Below are 22087 nucleotides of genomic sequence, written 5' to 3' on the forward strand. Positions count from 1 at the left end.
TCTGCCCTTCTATTTCTTATCCCTAATCTATTTTCACCTATTTATTCCCTTGTCTTTTCCCCCTCTCCTCCATTTCTTCTCTTATTCTACCCAAAAAAGTGAATTTCAGCCCGTTAATCCCAAATTCACCATCATAACAGTGACATAACAACATACAAAACATATTCAATTTCAACAAATGAATGAAATTTGTATTTTGACCCTCAGTGCTCCCTGTAGATAACAGTGGTGCAAATACAGCTACTCTGGGTTTAGCTCTACTCAGTGCTTTGTTCCCCCTTTGTATGGGGATGTGGCTGGGGGGTGGGGGGTTAAACAGATCTCAATTGGGCAATAGACTCGGAAACAAGACCGTCATCAAATCTTTTGTGTACTGTATGTATGTAACCTAAGTTCATATGTCAAAAATGTGGCTTTAATATTGACTGAACCCCTTTCCTCCTAAAAGACTAAATTCTGCTAGGACCCAGAAAGCCTTGATGGGACACTGCACAAAGTCGATGTACACTAATGAGAACATGACTCAGTGTAAATATCCCTTAGTGGTCGTCAGTTTTCCTGCAGGTGTTTGTGACCTTCTCCTAAAACATTAAAGCCTGAGGGTGTTTTCTTTCTGTTAATTTGATGAACAGTTGTGAAACTACAGCTGAAGGCTCCCGATTCCCCACAGAGAACGACTCAGATGGTAATTTACACATTAGTTAACAGCCCCTGTCTCCTACCCAGTGATAAATCCATGAAGAACAATAGAAGACAGTAAACGTGATGAAGTTTCTCTGTGCCCACTGACACTCTGAGCTGGGGTTTGGAGCAATAAAAGGATGGCGAGCTGCGTTTTTAGGGATTTATCAGCCTGCTGGGAACTCATTTTAAAATAGAAAAACCCCACAGTGGATCATAAATAATGGAGAAAGTGAGTATCTCAGTCTCAACACAAAGCGCTGAAGTTCAAACTGGTGCCATCAGGGACCTGTGAGAGATAGTGTAACGGCCTGAAACATAAAAACTCTGTATTTTAAGTATTTTAAATCTCATGTGGGAATCATCCACAGCTCAAACATGACACGTTCAAGTCCCAGCTTAAAGTTTAGTTTAACTTCAGTATGAAGCTGTTGTTGCTTCAGGACTTGGAGGACTGCAGGTGAAATCTCAGTAGGAGATTTGGTAAGTGCTGATTCATGGTATTGATTCACAGACTCTGCAGATCAACGGGGCAATGAGAGAGGAGACGCCACATTCATCACAACTTCAATAAACCTTGGTTAAAGTCGACTGAACCAAATAAAACACTTCAAAGAAAAGGAGGGAAAGGTGGAAACTTAAGGAAGTTGGAGTTGTGTGTTAAATGTTATAATGCTCAACATAGCTAAGTTATCTGAGCTAGTTTCTACTGTGTTGATCATCATTATTTTTGTTAATAATACAAAACCTTAACTTCACATGGAAAGAGGACTGCACCAGTTCTCAGCTATATGTTAGGCATGATGATTGATTTTTTTGTAGCTACGTTTAGCTTAAAAACAGCTTGATGTGGTTCCTTATATAAGATATGCCAAACATGTAGTAAAAGCCAACTAAAGCAGCCTATAAATAAATGAATAATATTAGAAACTAAGTCTAGTCCCTCTAATACAAACTAACTAGTTTAGCTATTCAGCATAATTTAGCTAAACTAAATATCAGCCAACTAGACAAAACCAACTATGAACTGTATGAACTGTATTTTAAGTTACTAAATTAAGCTAATAAAAAACTAAGTAAATTGGGTTCATAACAAATGTGCTAGCTCAGTTGTGCTCAGTGCTCACTGGACTTGTAGCTGAATTTGTGTAGTTTGTTTCCCTTCACTTGTTTACAGTACAAACAAAGGCTGAGTAAAATGTTATTATGCTATATGTTATTTTATCTTAATTGCTGTTAGGTGCATTATACTTTTTATGATGAGCACAAAAGGCACAAACAAACTATGATATCATCAGGCTTTTCCTTTGTAGACCCAAAAATTGCTCCTTTAATAAAGAGACTTTTCCCTTCTGAAAACTAACTCCAGCTGTGAGAAGATCTGAATCCTGCAGCAGCATGAATAGAAAACATCTCAGGCCGTTGACCTTTGTGTCCACAGCTGAATGATACTGTACAGCAGCCACGTCAGAATCCAAACATCACACTAAATCTTCAACATGCTTACAAAATGGTGAAAATGTGTGAGTGGTGTTTAAAGCAAACACATGGGAGGACTGGAGTAAGAGCTGCTGAATTCAACATGAGTGAGTCAAACAGCTGCTCGGCTCATAAATACAAACAGACACCCTCCAACAGGCAGAGAGAGCTCCAGTCAGACGCTCGAGGCCATGAAGTCCACAGAGAGGAAGAAGGTCTGGAGCTGCGTTTACTACACTAACAGAGTCTAATCTTTGCAATATCTCACAAATCTACACTCACTGTCCAACAACTAACTCAGACAGCTCCTTCACATTTTGTGTGAAATGTGAAATAACAGGGCTTCTTTCTAGAATAAATTTAAGGTGATTGAGGATTATTGTGTGAATCTGGATTGAACCCCTGTCAAAGCTTCTCTAAGACTGAAACAACACTGTTTAAGTGCCCTGTCTGTCTATATATAGTGTTGAAATAATGATTTAAAAGGCAAGGCACTTTTATTTGTACAGCCCATTTTTACAAATAGTTTATCTCAAAGGGCTTTACATAGCATCATAACAACACCCTCTGCCCTTAGACCACTGACTGAGGAAAAACTCTCAAGAAAACCATTTTAACAGGGAAAAAAATAGTCAAAAAGGACAAATTCTTCGAAAGTAGATTGAAAGATTATAAGTATGTGACTGTATTTTATTCAGTTCAAAGTGCTGTAGCTACTTCAGAAATGAACAGTTAATATCAGATGCCACTGAATGATTAAATATAGACCTGTTGGGAAGAGAGGGGCAGTCAGCATTTAAGTCACAATTATCATTACCGGTCCATCCATGAAGACACACAATGTGCACAAACAAATCACGCTTCTAGCTGAGTGACCCCAATCTGGTAAAGACTTTATAAAAAGCTCAGCTCTCTGTCGCACCCTGTAGCTACTGGCTTCGTTTTGGTGTGGCCTAACCTACAGCATAGGGTACTGGATGGAGCTCAGACATCCGGAGGGAGCGCGAAGTTGAGCCACTGCCCCCTTCACACTAAAAAGAAGCCAGTTGAGGTGGTCTGGGCATCTGATCAGGACGCCTCTTGGGCACCTTCCCTCTGAGATATTCTGGGCACATTTAACTGGTAGGAGAAACCTATGTTGACCCAAACCTCACTGTAGGGATTACATATCCCATCTGGCCTGGAAAAGTCTCAGGGCCCATCAGGAGGAGCTGGAAAACCTAGTTTGGAAGAGGAACGACTGGAATACTCTGCTGCCATGGATGGATGGATGGATGGATGGATGGGTGGATGGAGTTTTGCAAATACAAACTCTCTGCAGATTAAAAATACAGAATAACAAGTGACAACAGACTTTTCTTTTATTACGGTATTCATGGGGAAAAGACTTTTGACCTCATGTTGCAGTACAACAAGTGTCCACTGGGGAAAAACCAGCAAATCTACAATGACTATTTTTACTGTTGGTAAAGATTCAATTTGATCAGTCATGCCTTAATTAGTCATCCTTTTGTTATCTACTGTAGACTGAATATCAAATAATGGTGGTTATTATATGAATATTAAATCATTTTAAAAATAATGATTTAAATATGACATAATGGCTGCCATGGTGGTCAAGGCAATACCCATTATACAATTTGTAGCCTTTATAGTGTAGTGTTAATGTTGTTGGCACACCCCTGGAAAGTCGTAAGTTATTAATTACTGCATGAACATTATTATTAAAGTTAGATTTATAGATTTCATTTCTACATTTTTGAGTCTGTTTACTTGATCTTGATTATGATTATGACAAACACCAGTGTATCTCTAGTGTGTGTTTCTAATGACATTCAGCAGGTCTGGCTTTTATTAAAGGCAGGTTGGCATTGTGTCACAGTCAGACAGCCAGACAGCCGGGGAATGACTGCCAATCTCCTGTCATTAGAATTCACTGGCAGCATATGATGAGGCCATATGGGCTATTAACAAACCCAACCTCTCTGCAGACGGAGGGATGGAGGGAGGGATGGAAGAAAGAGGGAGTGTGACCTGGCCATATGGATGAGGAAGACATAAAACTGAGGAGGGAGAAGGTAAAGACGGATGGATTTGGCACAACTTCCATGAGCAGTTAGCACGTCCTGTTAGCATTAATTATGGACACAGATGAATATGGATGGATGGATGGATGGATGCATGTATGCCAGAGGAAGATGAGTAGAAGCAGAGATGATGGAGGGATGATGAGGAGGGGTGAAGTAGGACTTGTGGTGGTGTGATGCACCCTCGGGCGGCCATGTTGGTGGTGGTTAATTAGCCCTGTGAACAGCTGACGTCCACACACCGATCAACAACCCAAACACAACCAGCCAACAGATACGTTACGATTCAACATGTTTCCATGACAACACCACTGGCTTTGATGTGTATCTTTATTAATTAGTAGTTAATTATCTCTGTTTTTACCGTGACGTGTCAATCATCAGCCCCTGCAGGAAGTACGATAGATTCTATGGCCAGATCTTGGTTGTGTTTGATCAGACCCCTCCATCTGATAAAGACCTAATACTGAACAGATTACAATAATTGTTTGTTTTGTTTCAAAATACTATAGCTAATTTAATCATGCTTTAATTAGGTCACATGTTTTCCAGCTACAATTTCTGCAGTTAAGAAAAGTGAAATCTAGAAACATTAAATTTTTTTCAATATCTCGTCTGCTGAATCTGTGAGATTCTTTTTTATTTGTTGACTCCCATCAGTATGAAACACAAAACTACTACTACGACGGCAACTGAAGAACTACTGCTCAACATCTTTATTTAAATCTTGAGGAGTCACTGAGGGCCAACTCTTATTTTCAATCATGTCTAGAGCAAAGAGACAAATTAAATTGCATGAAACACAACCCCCCATCCCCCACCCCCTCATAGGGGAGGATTTAGAAGAGATGAAGCACAATCAAAGACAAGAGCATTACATATTCAGACAACAACAACAACAACAACAACAACAACAACAACAACAACAACAACAACAACAACAACATTAAACATTGCAATTGGCTATTACTAAAAATAGTTGCTTTCAAAAGTCGAGACATTTTTTGAACAATATTTTTAAACATGTAAAGAAACATGAAATTCATGCTTTTTTTTTCTTTGGAGCAGAACTTGAACTGGAGTTAAAAGAAATGTTCTTCATCTCACTTTTCAGTCTTCATTAGTCACCATCACCATGTCACTGACGAGACACTGACGACAGCAGGTGTGTTAATTAAGGTGTGACACCAGACGACTGACATGTTAAATTACTAAGACAGTGCTAAGTATGTTGATAAAAGGCAGTGATCCTACACAATCTGCTTCATCACTGTGTCTTTATCAACATGTGTGTGTACCCTTGTGTGACTCTTTCAAAACCAGCATGATGTGTGTATAATTCTTCCTTTGGGTCGTCAGTGATGTCATCAGTCCAGTGTGACAAGAAGAACAAAAGTTGGACGTATTGTGGAGTTAACTAAAGAGTTAATGGGTTAATCCTGAAGCTCAACTCAGTAAAGCAGATGTGGGAGATTTATTTCCAGATTTCTGGAGGCTCTGTGGACCCATTTGTCCAAAACTGCAGCCGGTGTCATCAGTCAGACAGGGAGATGGATGGAGGGATGGATGGATGGAGTCAGAGATGAAGCACGAGTACGAGCCTCAACCATCTGGACTGCTGGGCCCTCGGACTGAAGAGGGAAAGGGAACGAGGGAACGGAGGGGACGTGAAGTGTTGAGACCATATGTTCTGTGCAGCTGTGGATGAACATTAAACTCAGATCTTAAAAATGTCACCAAAATATGTCGATGCTGTGTCTTTTCAGCTGGATGGAGGCTCCTCACGCCAGGCTGCAGGTTTTCATTGCCTTTAATATGTTTCTTGTGTTGAACAGAACATTAGAAAATGACACTCCAGGTGTGCCCCAAAGATATTCTGTCTTTTGAACTGTGAGGTTTATGTTTGGATTTCAATAAACTTCCTGTTTTATTTTGAAGTAGCTTTTCTTGTGTGCCCCCTGGTGATTTACTTCCTGTCTTTGTCTTGTCTTTTCCTTCCATATGCTCATGTGTGCTTCTGTTGGGTTTTGCCTAATGTGCCAGTTTTCCCAAATGTCTCCTTTGGTGGTGTTTGTTCAGTTACAAAGGAAGGAAGTAAATCTGCATTTTGCAGGGTGTTAAAAAACCCTTTTTCTTCTAAAGAAGTTCAGGATGTCAGAGCATTACAAGTTCTTCCATCCTCTTTTCAAATGACAGAGAGAAGCTACACTTTCTCCCAGTTTTTCTCCAGGTACTAACTGTCTTACAGAAAAGTTTCATAAATAAATAGTCAATTTATTTGTGTTTTTATCTCCCCAAACAAATCTCTGCACAGTAAAAGGGACAATAGGAAACAAAATGGACTCGTTTTCTATCATTCTATCAAAACATTATGAAGGAATCAGCTTTTCCTCTTCCTGGATAAACAGACGGTGGAAAAATATCAGATCTCATGTTTTTATCGTCCTCAGTGTTCCCAGTTTGTTTTTAGTCCATGTGTCATCAGCCGGCCGCTCTTCACTCTGAACAAATAAATATGGCACTGTATGGCACACAGAAAACAGTCCAAAAATATTAAAACATCCTTTGACCAAATAAATCTTTCTTGTTATTGGTTTTATTCCATGACTGAGCCAGACATCTCCTCCATCTCTCACATGGTTTCCATCCTCGGTCCAACAACTATGGCCAACTCTGGTACGTATGTCTGCACATTCAGGAAATATCTGTACTGCACTGGTTTGCACTGATTTACACACAGATATTTCTCTGGCTCTGCACCTATGACTGATCAAAAACAGGACGTTGGAAATAACTATAAATATGTTTTGAAATGAGATTTTGATGATGCAAGATACAGGATGGATAACATATACTACTTTGTTGTTATTTACTTTATTTAATCCCCACAATTATACATTAATAACCAATAATAGTAAATTAAGTTTAATGTCAATTAGGGCATCTTTTTCTGGTTTCTGAAAACTTCATTATATTGTGATCTTGATAAAATTAGGTTAGAAAGTGTTCATGTTGGTTCACCAAATCTGTAGCATCAGTGTGTGTGTGTGTTTACTTTTCTGTCTCCTAACCCTTTCTTCTTAGTGTTTCTAACTTTCAAAATAACCTTGAAATGCCTCAAACTGTGATGTAAAAACATCCATACAGTTTTGGTGAAATCAACTTCTTGTCTATATTAAGTATTTTTGCAGACCAGTTTTTTTTATCACCTAATAAATTCTGACATAAACAATAAAAAAATAAAAAATAAAATAAACGTTATTAAGTTTATTGAGGGTTTCAGCTGAAAGGAACTTGGTGAAAATCAGAAGAAAATCAGAGAAACAGACGCACAGAGTTTTCAGACATATGGAGAGAAAATGTTTGGCTCGCTCTCCAGCAGGACAACAACATTTGGCTTCGAGAAACAAAACTCAGGAGCCAAATATAGAGACAGACTGAAAAAAGCTCGGCTCAGTTTAATATTGACAGGATAGAGATTTTCTCTTCTTCAGTCCAAACCTCATATTTATTTAATAGTCACATTCATAAGATAAGTTGTTCAGGGCAGTTTCCATATTATGTGTACAGTTTTGTGGTTGTTATTCAATTATTTCATCATATTAAAGAATCCTCCTTGAACCGCCACCTTACCGTGGCGGAGGGGTTTGAGCACCCGAATGATCCTAGGAGCTATGTTGTCCGGGGCTTAATGCCCCTGGTAGGGTCTCCCAAGGCAAACAGGTCCTAGGTGACGGGTCAGACAAAGAGCGGTTCAAAGCCCCCTATGAAGAAGAAAACAGCAAGGAAGTGTACGTCGCCCAGACTGGCGTTACCGGGGCCCCACCCTGGAGCCAGGCCTGGGGTCGGGGCTCGCAGGCGAGCGTCTGGTGGCCGGGTCTTGGCCCACGGGACCCGGCCGGGCGCAGCCCGAACGAGCGACGTGGGCCCGCCCTCCCGTAGGCCCACCACCCGCGGGAGGGTTCATAAGGGGCAGGTGCCGTGTGTTTTGGGTGGCAGCCGTGGGCGGGGGCCCCGGCGACCCAATCCCCGGACGACGACTCTGGCTTTAGGGACATGGAATGTCACCTCGCTGGGGGGGAAAGAGCCTGAGCTCGTGCGGGAGGCTGAGAGGTATCGACTAGAGATAGTCGGGCTCACCTCCACGCACAGCCTGGGCTCTGGAACCCAACTCCTTGAGAGAGGTTGGACTCTCTTCCACTCTGGAGTTGCCCATGGTGAGAGGCGGCGAGCTGGTGTGGGCTTGCTCATAGCTCCCCAGCTCAGCCGCCATGTGTTGGAGTTCTCCCCACTTAACGAGAGGGTCGCTTCCCTGCGCCTTCGGGTCGGGGATAGGTCTCTCACTGTCGTTTCGGCCTACGGGCCGAACGGCAGTGCAGAGTACCCGGCCTTCCTGGAGGCCCTGGGAGGGGTGCTGGAAAGTGCCCCAACTGGGGACTCCATCGTTCTGTTGGGGGACTTCAACGCTCACGTGGGCAGCGACAGTGTTACCTGGAGAGGTGTGATTGGGAGGAACGGCCTCCCCGATCTGAACCCGAGCGGTGTTTTGTTATTGGACTTCTGTGCTAGCCACAGTCTGTCCATAACGAACACCATGTTCGAGCATAAGGGTGTCCATCAGTGCATGTGGCACCAGGACACCCTAGGGCGGAGGTCAATGATCGACTTTGTAGTCGTGTCATCTGACCTCCGGCCGTATGTCTTGGACACTCGGGTGAAGAGAGGGGCTGAGCTGTCAACTGATCACCACCTGGTGGTGAGTTGGATCCGCTGGCAGGGGAGGAAGCTGGTCAGACCTGGAAGACCCAAGCGTATCGTGATGGTCTGCTGGAACGTCTGGCAGAATCCCTGTCAGGGAGGTCTTCAACTCCCACCTCCGGGAGAGCTTTGACCGGATTCCGAGGGAGGCTGGAGACATTGAGTCCGAATGGACCATGTTCTCCACTTCCATTGTTGACGCGGCCGTCCGGAGCTGCAGCCGTAAGGTCTCCGGCGCCTGTCGCGGCGGCAATCCCCGAACCCGGTGGTGGACACCGGAAGTAAGGGATGCCGTCAAGCTGAAGAAGGAGTCCTACCGAGCCTGGCTAGCTCGGGGGACCCCCGAGGCAGCTGACGGGTACCGGCAGGCCAAGCGGACGGCAGCCCGGGCGGTCACGGAAGCAAAAACTCGGGTCTGGGAAAAGTTCGGGGAGGCCATGGAGGAGGACTACCGGTCGGCGTCGAGGAAATTCTGGCAAACCATCCGGCGCCTCAGGAGGGGGAAGCAGTGCTCCGCCAACACTGTTTACAGTGAAGGAGGGGAGCTGTTGACCTCGACTGGGGATATCGTCGGGCGGTGGAAGGAATACTTCGAGGATCTCCTCAATCCCACTGACACGCCTTCCGTCGAGGAAGCAGAGGCTGAGGATTCAGAGGTTCATTCATTCATCACCCAAGCTGAAGTCACTGAGGTAGTCCGGAAGCTCCTCAGTGGCAAGGCACCGGGGGTGGATGAGATCCGCCCTGAGTACCTCAAGTCTCTGGATGTTGCGGGGCTGTCGTGGCTGACACGCCTCATGCAGCATCGCGTGGCAGTCGGGGACAGTGCCTCTGGACTGGCTGACCGGGGTGGTGGTCCCTCTCTTCAAAAAGGGGGACCGGAGGGTGTGTTCCAACTACCGGGGGATCACACTCCTCAGCCTCCCGGGGAAAGTCTATTCCAGGGTGCTGGAGAGAGGAGAATTCGGCCGAATAGTCGAACCTCGGATTCAGGAGGAACAATGCGGTTTTCGCCCTGGCCGTGGAACGCTGGACCAGCTCTACACCCTCCGCAGGGTGCTCGAGGGCGCATGGGAGTTTGCCCAACCAGTCCACATGTGTTTTGTGGACTTGGAGAAGGCTTTCGACCGTGTCCCACGTGGCATCCTGTGGGAGGTGCTCCGAGAGTATGGGGTCGGAGGCTCTCTGCTGAGGGCTGTACGGTCCCTGTATGACCGGAGCAGGAGCTTGGTTCGCATTGCCGGCAGTAAGTCAGACCTGTTCCCGGTGCGTGTTGGACTCCGGCAGGGCTGCCCTTTGTCACCGGTTCTGTTTCATTATTTTTATGGACAGAATTTCTAGGCGCAGCCAAGTGCCGGGGGGGGTACGGTTCGGGAGCCACTTGATTTCATCTCTGCTTTTGCAGATGATGTGGTCTTGTTGGCTCCCTCGAGCCAGGACCTTTCAGCATGCACTGGGGCGGTTTGCAGCCGAGTGTGAAGCGGCTGGGATGAGAATCAGCACCTCTAAGTCCGAGGCCATGGTTCTCGACCAGAAAAAGGTGGTTTGCACCCTCTAGGTCGGGGGAGAGTTTCCTGCCTCAGGTGGAGGAGTTTAAGTATCTGGGTCTTGTTCACGAGTGAGGGGAGAACGGAGCGCGAGATCGACAGGCGGATCGGTGCGGCGGCCGCAGTAATGCGGTCATTGTATCGGTCCGTCGTGGTGAAGAAGCAGCTGAGCCGAAAGGCAAAGCTCTCGATTTACCGGTCGATCTACGTTCCCACCCTCACCTATGGTCATGAACTCTGGGTCATGACCGAAAGAACTGGATCCCGGATACAAGCGGCCGAAATGAGTTTCCTCCGCAGGGTGGCGGGGCGCTCCCTTAGAGATAGGGTGAGGAGCTCTGTCACCCGGGAGGAGCTCGGAGTAGAGCCGCTGCTCCTCCACATCGAGAGGAGCCAGCTGAGGTGGCTCGGGCACCTGTATAGGATGCCCCCTGGACGCCTCCCTCGTGAGGTGTTCCGGGCATGTCCCACCGGGAGGAGGCCCCGAGGAAGACCCAGGACACGCTGGAGTGACTACGTCACTCGGCTGGCCTGGGAACGCCTTGGGGTCCCCCCCGGAAGAGCTGGAGGAAGTGTCCGGGGAGAGGGAAGTCTGGGGATCCCTGCTCCGACTGCTGCCCCCGCGACCCGGACTCGGATAAGCGGCGGACAATGGATGGATGGATGGATGTTGTGTATCATCAGGATTTAACTGTTTTATTCAGATAAATTCAACCACACAAAATATATGACATGTAAATCATCTGCCTCTTCCAAGATGTGGAACAACTGTCTCTCAGATCACCATGGGATCCAGATTGTTTGGATTTCAAGCTGTTGAGGAAGTTTAACAGTAGTTTTTTTCTGTCGTTTTTAACTAGGGATGGGTATTGATAAGAATTTAGCAATTCCGATTCCATTATCGATATTGCTTATCGATTTGATTCCTTATCGATTCTCATTGGGTGAGGGAATAAAAGAGAAATGGGTTTGTTTGCATTAATGCAGTGGTTCCCAACCTTTTGACATCACAGATTTCTGGTGACCCTCTTTCTCAGCTCAGATATTTGTATATGCTGCATTTTATTTGATCTTGATTTATATTCAAGAAAGTGAATGTATAAAGAATATAGTTGTTTAAGATTGTGAAAAATAATTAGTTTATTTAATTTTTTTTTAAATCAATTACTAGACATTTAAGGCGATCCCATTTGAATTCCAGGCACATGGGGCCCCAACCCCAAGGTTGAAAACACTGCATTAATGGCTCTAACATTAAAAAAGTAGACAGGACCGACCTGCCTGGACAGGTTAACACTAGACCACTGTGGCTGTGGGCCAGCTGTGCTCACAGGAGGAATTTAACAATGTTTCCATTACATGGTTTTTATGCTCTGTATTCTTCTCACTAGTTATTGTTTTCATTACGTTTGTTTTTATGCGGAGTGAGCGAGTGCGAGCGAAAGAGAGAGAGCGCGCGAGAGAAAAGACACAGGGCGCAGCTACCGTTTCACGTGGCGACGAGCAAAACCTGAAAGGAAGTGGTTATAATAAAGAGAGAAAAACACAAAGAATAGACATGTAGCCTGTTCAGGAGATGTTGACCTGTCCTCACGACGTGAGGGAGGGAGGACCGGATGGTGGCTCACAGGTTAGTGATGAGGAAACGTCACTGTCAGCTGCATCTGTCAGCAGCTCCGCTCCACGCAGACACGCCACTAACTTTATTTTGTGAGAACAAACGGTGACATGTGGATATAAACACTAAGCATCCTCATTTATAATGAAGATTGATTTTAACGTAACGTCACGTAATTAATCAATTAATGCGCGAGTTTCTGAACCAAACGGAATCGATAAGGGGATCGTTAAAGCAGACACGCACACGATTCCAAGAATTGATCCAAGTTGGAACCGGTTCCGAAGAGGAACCGGTTTTCGATTCCCATCCCTATTTTTAACTGACTTATATTTTATGTAGCTCATATTTAAGATGATATCATACATGTGTATAAGTATATATTCTTTTAATTTTGCTGGCTAATGCCTTAAAGAGAAACTATGCAAGTAGTCGCTTTTCCTCTGTTATTCTAACCCTCCTCCTGGCCATGTGGATTTGATTTTAACGAATCCGGCGAAAAATCAATCCGTGGAGCGGTGGATAACGTCATATAAGATATACGATGTTACAACGTGTATTTGTGTAGTAGAGTGCAGGTTATAGAGCGCATTTTTGCCACGGTGCGCAGAGACAAGAGCTGGGACACCGGGGCAGTGGCCAGGTACTACACTGATGTTGCAAGGTTGGTTTTCAGCCCAGAGACACGAGGTGGAAGACAGAGAGCCTCCATTCTCACTTGTAACAAGTCTTGTAGTTAACTATCACAATTACTCCAGAGCTTTTTAATTAAAGCAGAAGTAAGCGATCCGGTCTTTTTGGCTAACTTCTTGTCAGCCGATGGAGTTAGCAGTCCCCGCCCTCGTCCCTACGTCACCACATTCACGCGCATCCCTTGGCTGCACACACAGAGAGGACCGCCCCTTTATGCCGTTCTCTCTCCTCATTGGATAAAGCTTGTAGGATACAAGGAAAGTTTTCTCCTCGGCTTACAGCAGAGCAGAGTGACTGGCAGACCCGTGTTTCGGACCAAACACTCTATATAAGTGATTGCTGTCGGAAGATATAACTATTTAAGACTTATATTAACACAAATATTCCGCTTACTTCTGCTTTAAGGTAAAAATGTAGCATAGCAATGGGAAAAATCCTGCTATAGCACAATTGGGTTTATTGAAACCATTGATTCTAAAAAATAAATAAATAAAAAAAAGATTAAGTGAACCTCATCTGAAATGAAACATTTACAGTGTTTGGAAAAGGAAACACAAAACTGTGAGACAGTAACTGCTGTTGAGCATCAGCTGGTAAAAGGTAAAGGTGTGAATTCAGGCTGAGCGTTAGTGTTGATATAAAGGTATAAACTGTATTTCACCTTTGTGTCCGTCCACATGTTGTGCAGATCAGAGGAGGATGAGACTCGGCGGGTCGGTCCTTCAGTCAGCAGGTCTCAACCTGCTCCTCTTTCTCACCTACAGAGGTCTATTTCCTCTCCTCCTCCTCCTCCTGCAGAGCGAGGGATGAACGAGAGGAGAGCCATCTGTGGGAGAGGTGCATGCTGGGAGGAGCAGATTGTAGAGGAGGATGGTAGGAGTAGAGAGACGGAGGAAATCATTTGAGGAAAAGGAAGATGGGTAAAGGTGGGGGATGAAAGTGGGTAACACTTTACAATAAGGGTCCCTTAATTAATGTTAGTTAGTACATTATTAAGCATTAATATATAAACTAATGTGTTAATTAATGCTGAGTAATGCATACATAATGATAACTAATTACATTATTCAACTTTTATTATTCCTTAATAATTTATTAACTATCTTTGAGTAGTAAACATTAATTAACTGCTTACTAATAGGCTACATTAATTAATGTGTTTCCTAATCCTAAGTAATACATAATAATGATTGTTAATATATCGTGGCAGAAAAGAGGGGAATAAAGGAAACAGGAAGGAAAAGAAGTCATAACAGTGATATCAAAAGGCAGGTTCATATTTACCCCAGAAACTGAGAGGAAAGAGAGTGGGGGAGGGAAAGACAGAGGGGGAGGAAACAGAGGAGGGGGGTGGGGAGGAAGATAAAGGAAGAGCAACATCAGACAGGAAGTAAGGAAGGAAAAGGTGTGGACAAGCATTCAAGGTGGGATGAGTAAGGAAAGGAAAGATTGCATTGATGAAAAGTAAAAAAGATAAGAGGTAAAATGAAGATGCAGGTTGAAGAAAAAAGAGAAGAAAGTGAACGGTGGGAGAAAGAAGAGTGGGGAAGGAGGTGAGGAGAGAAAATGATGAAGCAAATAGAAACATATTTCTTTACTCTATCAGTTCTTCAGGGACCTGTTTCGCCTCCCTGTTGAAAACGACATTGACAGAACATCTCACTTATCAACCAGCACACATACAGACCCCCCCGCCCCCGCCTCATTAAATCTTAAACTTTACCCTTAAATGACATTTATCCTTTAAAAAGAAAAGTTAGAGAAGTGTTCAAAGTGTCCTCACAGTGTCATTGGTCCTCACAGAGTCGTTGGTCCTCACAAAGACATAAAAACAAGAACACACACACTTGTGCTTTGTTCTTCAGGCTCTGCCAAACTCCACCAGATGTATCAACGGACAGAAGTGACACACACACATACAGTGACACAGACACACTCTCCCTACAGTTGAACACCATCTGCATGACCATATGTCAGCGTCACCTTTGCTGCAGTCGCGCACACACAAACACACAAATGCACGAGCTCGCACACAAACACACGTACACACACACACACACACTCTCTCTCCTGAGGCCAGGAGTAAACAAGCTTGTCTCCCAGCAGATGTGTTTTCTGTCATTCTGCATATTGTTCCACTAGACCAGCTCTGATTGTGTGTGTATGTGTGTGTGTGTGTGTGTGTGTGCGCGCACGCGTGTGTGTGTTGTCTGAGTTCTGACAGCCTGATGCCTCTAAAGCCTTCCCTGGCTTCTCAGGACTGTCACACACACACACACACACACACACACACACACACACACACACTCACTCGTACACACTATGCATGTATACTCATCCTCAAACAAACGCCTACACACTCACTCACACTTATTCTAGACACACACACACACAGACACGTGCACACACAAACACACACAGTGACAGAGAGCAGATTTTGACGGTAGAAGAAGAAAGTGGGGAAGATTTTTTTTTTTCGTCCCTTCTGGAAATGAACTCACATTTTTAGTATCACTAATAGACAATGTCTCCTACACACACACACACACACACACACACACAGGATTTAATATCTCCTGCTCCAGGCGTCGGCATTGGTAATAGATTACAGCGATTATTAAAAGATTATATTTTACTGACAGCAGTGGGATCAGAGTACTGCTGACTACTGCAAATAAATCCCTCATTTACTACAACTACTACTACAAGTACTGCAAGGAATCCTACAAATACTACAACTAAGGCTATACTGTAGGTTTTTACTCTAGAAAAATGTCAGCAGCAGTATAATTACTACTACTAATGCTGCTACAACTGATTACTATAATGATGTGTGCTGTGGCTACAATCCACAGATTGCCTGAGGCCTTTAGGGGACATCTGTAAATTGTAGCATCTGCCAATAGTCTACATTAGAGGTGTGCAGAGATGCCATCTGTATCTGTCTAACCCAAGAATTATCTGTTTTAGTCTCTGTATTCACATTTAGACTGAAAGTCTTTGTTGTTTGTTTCTGAATATTTCTCGCTTTTTACTTTTGCTTTTCTTTTGCTCTGATTATTGTTTCAAGGAACATCCGATTAAAGGACGTTCTGTTACTTTTTTCAATCATGGGTCTTGCAATGGCCATATAAACAATAATGAGATCTATTTTCTACAATCTCATCTGTTTTCTCTCCTTCAATATTTCCATTTTTTCCATTTTTTTTTTTATATCACTTACTTCTGCTTTAACTTCTTTTATTAGTATTATTATAATTATTATTATTACAGATAAGTAATTTAGCATAAACAAACACATTCAGTTATAACGGCAAGTTCTAGGCCATACTTTAATGAATTCAGGCCGGAGTGGGCGGGAGAGATGACAGCAGCATCTTCAGACCTGTGCTGCATCAAGGAGGTGTGTAGTTTCTAAATAATCAGTGTGTGTGTGTGTGTGTGTTCTTGCTTTTCTATCTCGAAAAGGACCAATGATGCTGTGAGGACACTTTGAACTGTCCTCTAACTTGTTGATCGGCTTCTTTGATTGAAGACCTTAAGAGTCTTACCTCTACAATTACTGACGTGGACCCTATGACTACTACTACGAGGACAACTATACTACTATGACTACTACTGCTACAAGCAACGCACCTTGTTGTCAGATGATATCAAAAATTACATTTTTAAATGATTACTTTTAGTATATATATATTTTTGGGGGGCTTTTTTCCTTTGAATTGAAAGCGTAGTAGAGAGAGACAGGAAATGGGGAGGCAGAGAGACGGGGAATGACATGCAGCAAGGGGCCACTCAAGTCAGGATTTGATATGGGGCCGACTGCAGCGAGGACCACATGGGGCGCCTGCACATGCTCTACCAACTGAGCTAAACGACGCCCCTTAAATTATTACTTTTATTAATTATTTTATACCTTAGGCTCCCTTTTACAGACGCTTATTTCAGTTGACGGTGTCTTATCTCAGCTTCCCACCAAACATTGGACGTCTGATGGACGTGCAGATCATGTCTATATTGCGTCCGTCGTTCCAAGACCAATTCTGGACGCCTAAACGACGTCCAAACTGGGTCCACTATTTGGACGTCTAATCATGACCTCACTTGGACGTCAATATGCAGTTAAACATTTGGACGTCAGGCTTGGTCACTTTTTTTTGGACGTTGAGGACAGGTGCAGGAAATTGAAATGATTAATGATTGTAGTAGTTTTAGTAATAGTAGTAGTGGACAAATAACAATATTGTTATCAACATGATTAATAAATACGAATATATATTGTTTGTGATTAAACATTATAAGAGACGTCCAAACAACGTCTTGTCTACGTCATTTTTATATGTCTAATTTTGGTCCCCTGAAGGTGCAGACTGTTACTCCAGATGACGTCCAAATTGTAGACATCTTTTCTATGTTCAATTTAAACTCATTTAAGACATTGTTGTTCTTGAGTAGGCCTACATGTGATATTTTGTTATTTTACATCATTGTTTTTCCTACTGTTTTTTTTCCAATTTCAGTTCATTTTAGCTATTTTAATTAATTAATTAATTAATTTATATATTTTGAAATGAAATTTGTGGGAGATTATAGGCTTCGGAAAATAATTTCACCCGATCATGGTTCATAAGAGTAGGGAGAAGTAGCCTGCGTTGAGGTTCTGACAGTTTTTGGATTATTTTTATATAATTTTCTGTCATTTTTACTTTTAAGAGGTTAACAACATATTTCTCCCCACAAACTGTCTGTGTTGTTATTTTCTGATCTTTCTGCTCTTGAGTCTGGAGCTGCAGACAAACTGATGTAAATGATCAGGTGGGATTCGAACCCGTGGGGAAACTTCTTACACCACAAAACCAACATAAAGCACTGCACAGCAAGTAGCTGTGGAGCAGGGAGGAGCAGTGCATGCTGGGAGTGGGGATTCGGCTGTACGCCGGGCTGTCAATCAAAGAAGGCGGGTTTTATTCTCAGAGCGGGCAGCCGAAGCCTGGAGACGGAAGCTCATACTGCTGACAGAGGAGGAATGACACGCTCAGAGGCAGATTTATATTCATACACGCACGAGCTAACAGCCTGAACACGCTCATAGAAATCAAACACAAAAAAATACACACATGCACACACACACACACTCACAGCCTCTCCATCTCTAGAGAGTTAGCACAGGCCAGGGAATGCTTTGGAAAGTTTTAAGACTGTTTATTTTTTGACATTTCTGGGACATTTTTGTCATTTTGGCTGAGCACCAATACACACAAAAATGTGTGTGTATCTGTTCTTGTGGGGACTCAGCCACTAAAAATAATCCCCTGCCTCTCAACATATCGCTTAACGTAACCTTTCACCGTCTGAACCAGGTGTTTACCCCGAAATGACCTTTGTTACTGTAAAGTTGTTGGCTTCAGCACTCTGGCTAGAAAACGGAAGTTGGTCCTGTCGACTTGGGTGTGTTTTTTTGTGTGAGTCCTCATAATGTCCTGTAAACAAGACCCTACATGTTACTGGAAAGGTTGTTGAGTTAAATTCAGTCCTCGGTATGCAGGTGAGTCCACAAAACTTGAGCCTTGAGTCCTCACAATGTTGACGTCTATACAGTTTAACATCCATGAATTACAGCTAATGGTCCTTAGAAGGGAGGTATGTATAGGTTCATAAGCCTCAAAATGACCTTTTTAACTTTTTTAAACGAGATTTTGGTCCCTCCGAGGCACATGGACATTCAGGCGATGGGTCCTCAAAACATCAAACATAAAGTGGCTTTTAACTGAAGTTTTCAGTATTCATTTCTTATCAGATTCAGTACCTTATTATTGTCAGTGGTGCATGACACTAAACAAGGTCTAGAGTATAGTCAGTTAGTAACAGGTTCCGACTTGTGCTGTTACCCAGGGCAACGCCCAGTAATCAGGGTCAGTGTGACATTTTGTGTTATTTCCTTCCTAGATATTGAAGGACACTAGATGATGGGGTTTTTATTTAAAGCCTCCTCCGGGTGATTGGATGAGTTTGTCAGTGTAGTTTCAATGGACTGAACTCAGATCCTTTTTTATTTGCAGTCTCTTTGGGAAACATGAGAGGCCCCGTCTGGTTCTGTAAATCAGTGATTTCTCAGAAGAGAAAGGAACTAATTTATTTTAGTCTTGTTCAGTCCTGTCCTGTATTGTCGTGTCCAGAGTTCAACAGCTGGATACAAACTGAACCCTGACTTCCAGTTTATAACTCTCAATACCTTTGAGACTGGATTTATGATCATCCTCGCTCTCAACAAACTTTATGTTTTTACCTATAGCCTGTCTCAAGGTCCATAAGTGCAAACATCAGCACCTCTTGAATCCACCAATTAACATGTTGTGTTGTGTTTTTCAGTCTGTATACAAGCAACATTCAGTGATTTCAGGAGAGCATACTGAAACTCTGTCTTGGCAATTTGTCAAACTGCCTCTACTTAAGAGGCAGCATGTGAAGTGATGCTGATGAAAAAAGGAAATGGTTGGAAATTGCAAATGATTTACTGCAACTGAGTGAACATTTCAAGCCAAAAAGAAAAGGGAAAAAAAACATAAAGGGCACATTTTTACTATAAGTACTATAACTCTGAGGATGAGGTAGTCCTCTTAAGTTCAGTCTAGATCATCACGAGATTCTTAATGAGACGATACTCATAGCATCATTACACTGTGGGACTTAACTCTTCAGTATCATCATCTTCTTTGCTTCTACTGTCATCGGAGCAGTTTTACATGACAAATTGTATGTGACTTCACCTGAAAGACAAAAACATGATAACTTCCTTTAGTCTGCAAGTTTGTTGTTTATCTGTGCATGTGCAGCTCTGGTTGATGAAGATAAACAGCTGATTATTAAAGGAGACCAAGCTCAAATGATGAAAAATGAAAATTGCACATGAACATCAGGAAAAGAGATAAAGCACATTAGCTGTGTAGTTGTAATCACCACATTTGACTTAAATATTGTTTTAAAACACAGCTAAAGCCATTTGAGCAGATTAGTTTTTGCAACATGAATACTACATGAAGAAAACATGTTGATGTTCTTATCTTAGGGCTGAGGCTCTGAGCTTCCTTCCTCTGTGGAGTGTTGGTTTAATGCCTTAAATGTAAAATGTAAATGTAATTTGTAACATTAAAATTTCATGCAGTCTCATTTCCATGTGGAAGACGGATCCTCTTCCTCCTCCTCTTCGTCCTCCTCCTCCTGCTACTGCAGTCAGCTCTTAATCTTGTACAGCAGACGCCTTGAAATGCGTCTTTAAAAACCATTCTGACAGTGTTTACCCCCATTAGTGGAGCGAGTTGACAAACTTCATGCCTCCACCAGGAGTTTTTCTTTTCACTGAAGCCCTCCCGAAAGCTTTCCCACCCACCCAAAACCAATTACCTCCTGCAGCTTTATACCCCGGCTCATAATCCCAGAGCCGGGCAGATATGAGGATTCTCTTTCAGCTACTCAGCGTTATTCAGAGGAGAAGAAGAGGAGGAAGAAGGAGGACGAGCGTGTCCGATGAGTCTGGAGGAGGAAGAGGAGGAGGAAATGAAGCGATTCAATTAGAGAGGAGAGGTCTCGGTCGGGGGTCACTGAAGCGGTCTGAGTCGGACACCGTAGACAAATCTGCAAGCGGGTCGTTAATGGGTTTTCTATTTTGGAGCTGAATTATGCCATCTGTCTGCTTGGCCTCGTTCTGCCACTTTCTGAAGGGTTTAAACTCCAAAACGCTTTGTGGGCTCTGATGAGTTTTTTTTTTTTTTTTTTTCAGACACAACACGGTGCACAAAAAGAGGTTTAGTGCGACTTTCACACCCAAAATGGAAGATTAGAGCAGATTCATTAAAGACACGGAGCCGTTTTGTTGTGACCTGCCGAGGAAGAGTTGCGTCCGATTTGGCGTTCAAGACGCTCAAAGAGAAACCCGAAAGACTCGTCAGCTCACTGTTAATTAGTTTGCCACCGGAATGAGAAATATGCAGCAGGCGCTCCATTATTTCTGCATAAAGCGAGAGATGATGAAGAGGATGTGAGCAGGATCAGGGCAAAGCTTCTTCTGTTGGGAGAAAAGTTCATGAGAAGTTAAGTAAAGTTCAGTCCTGATGTTTTCACAGAGTTCTGCTTCAGTTCTCAGGACAGACTTTATCTGCCTGTGGTAAATACTCAATGTATGACCCAGTTAAGTCTTTAATTACAATCCTATCATCAGCAAATTGACAAGAGTATTTTCCAAAGTTACGGTATCACAGCCAAAGTACCTCCTCTCATTACAGCATCACAGTGAAAGTACTTTGTGTAATTGATGATGAAAAGAAAATTCCACATACACCAGAAAGAGACAGAACACTGAGCTTTGAACATGTTCTACAAAAACTGCACCAAAAATAAGAAAGCCAGAAGCCATTGAGTTTGAATTAATTTTTAATTTTTTTTATTTTGAAGTTTATACACGGTACAGAGTTCTCCTGGTATAGATGTTTTGTATACATTTTCTATATATTTTTTGTAAATATATTTGTTTAAATAAAAAAAAAGAAAGAAAAGTTGTGGTATGAGTAAAAATAGGCCTACCAGGGTAACAATAATAATGCCCATGACTTAGTTTAGGAGAAGACTGGTTGGGGTTAAAATCATATATCAATATTAGATGGTTTTAGTCATAAAAGAAGAGCAGACAGACAAAAGAAAATTGTAGTCTGGCTTTTCTCAGAGATACAACTGAATTTTAAACAATCAGAGGGGGAAATATTTTTGATTCGACCCTGAAGTTTGCCTAAGAGCTGGAATGAGAAGATCCAGGTATGAAAACAACACTGCACCTGCTGAGTCACTGTTTGTTAGCATAAGCAGTTCCTCACAGCTTCACATCGTCTGGTCCTCCAGTGTTTAAGAAAAATCCACATTCGAACAGGATCGCTGTCTGTGGTGCAGAGTCTGGACATGTAAGAACATATAAGGCGAAATAAACTGATCTGAAGTCAAATCTCACAGCTGGATGTAAGAAAGAGGCCGACTGGTTTGATCCGATTCTGTCAGGTTGCATCAAAAATAAAAACAGTAAACAGTAAATCCAAAACTGTGACCGAACCAAAACTGAAACAGACATTCAACGTGATCCCACTGAAATGAAATGACTCTGATCACAGCTTTTAAAATCTATAAAGTTCAGTTTAAGGTGTGTAACTGCTGTCAGTGGAGCAACTTCAGTCTAACTTTTC

This window comes from Trachurus japonicus, chromosome 11 (assembly GCF_045865225.1).
Source record: "Trachurus japonicus isolate A0001 chromosome 11, Traja_1.0".
In the NCBI taxonomy this organism is placed as follows: domain Eukaryota; kingdom Metazoa; phylum Chordata; class Actinopteri; order Carangiformes; family Carangidae; genus Trachurus; species Trachurus japonicus.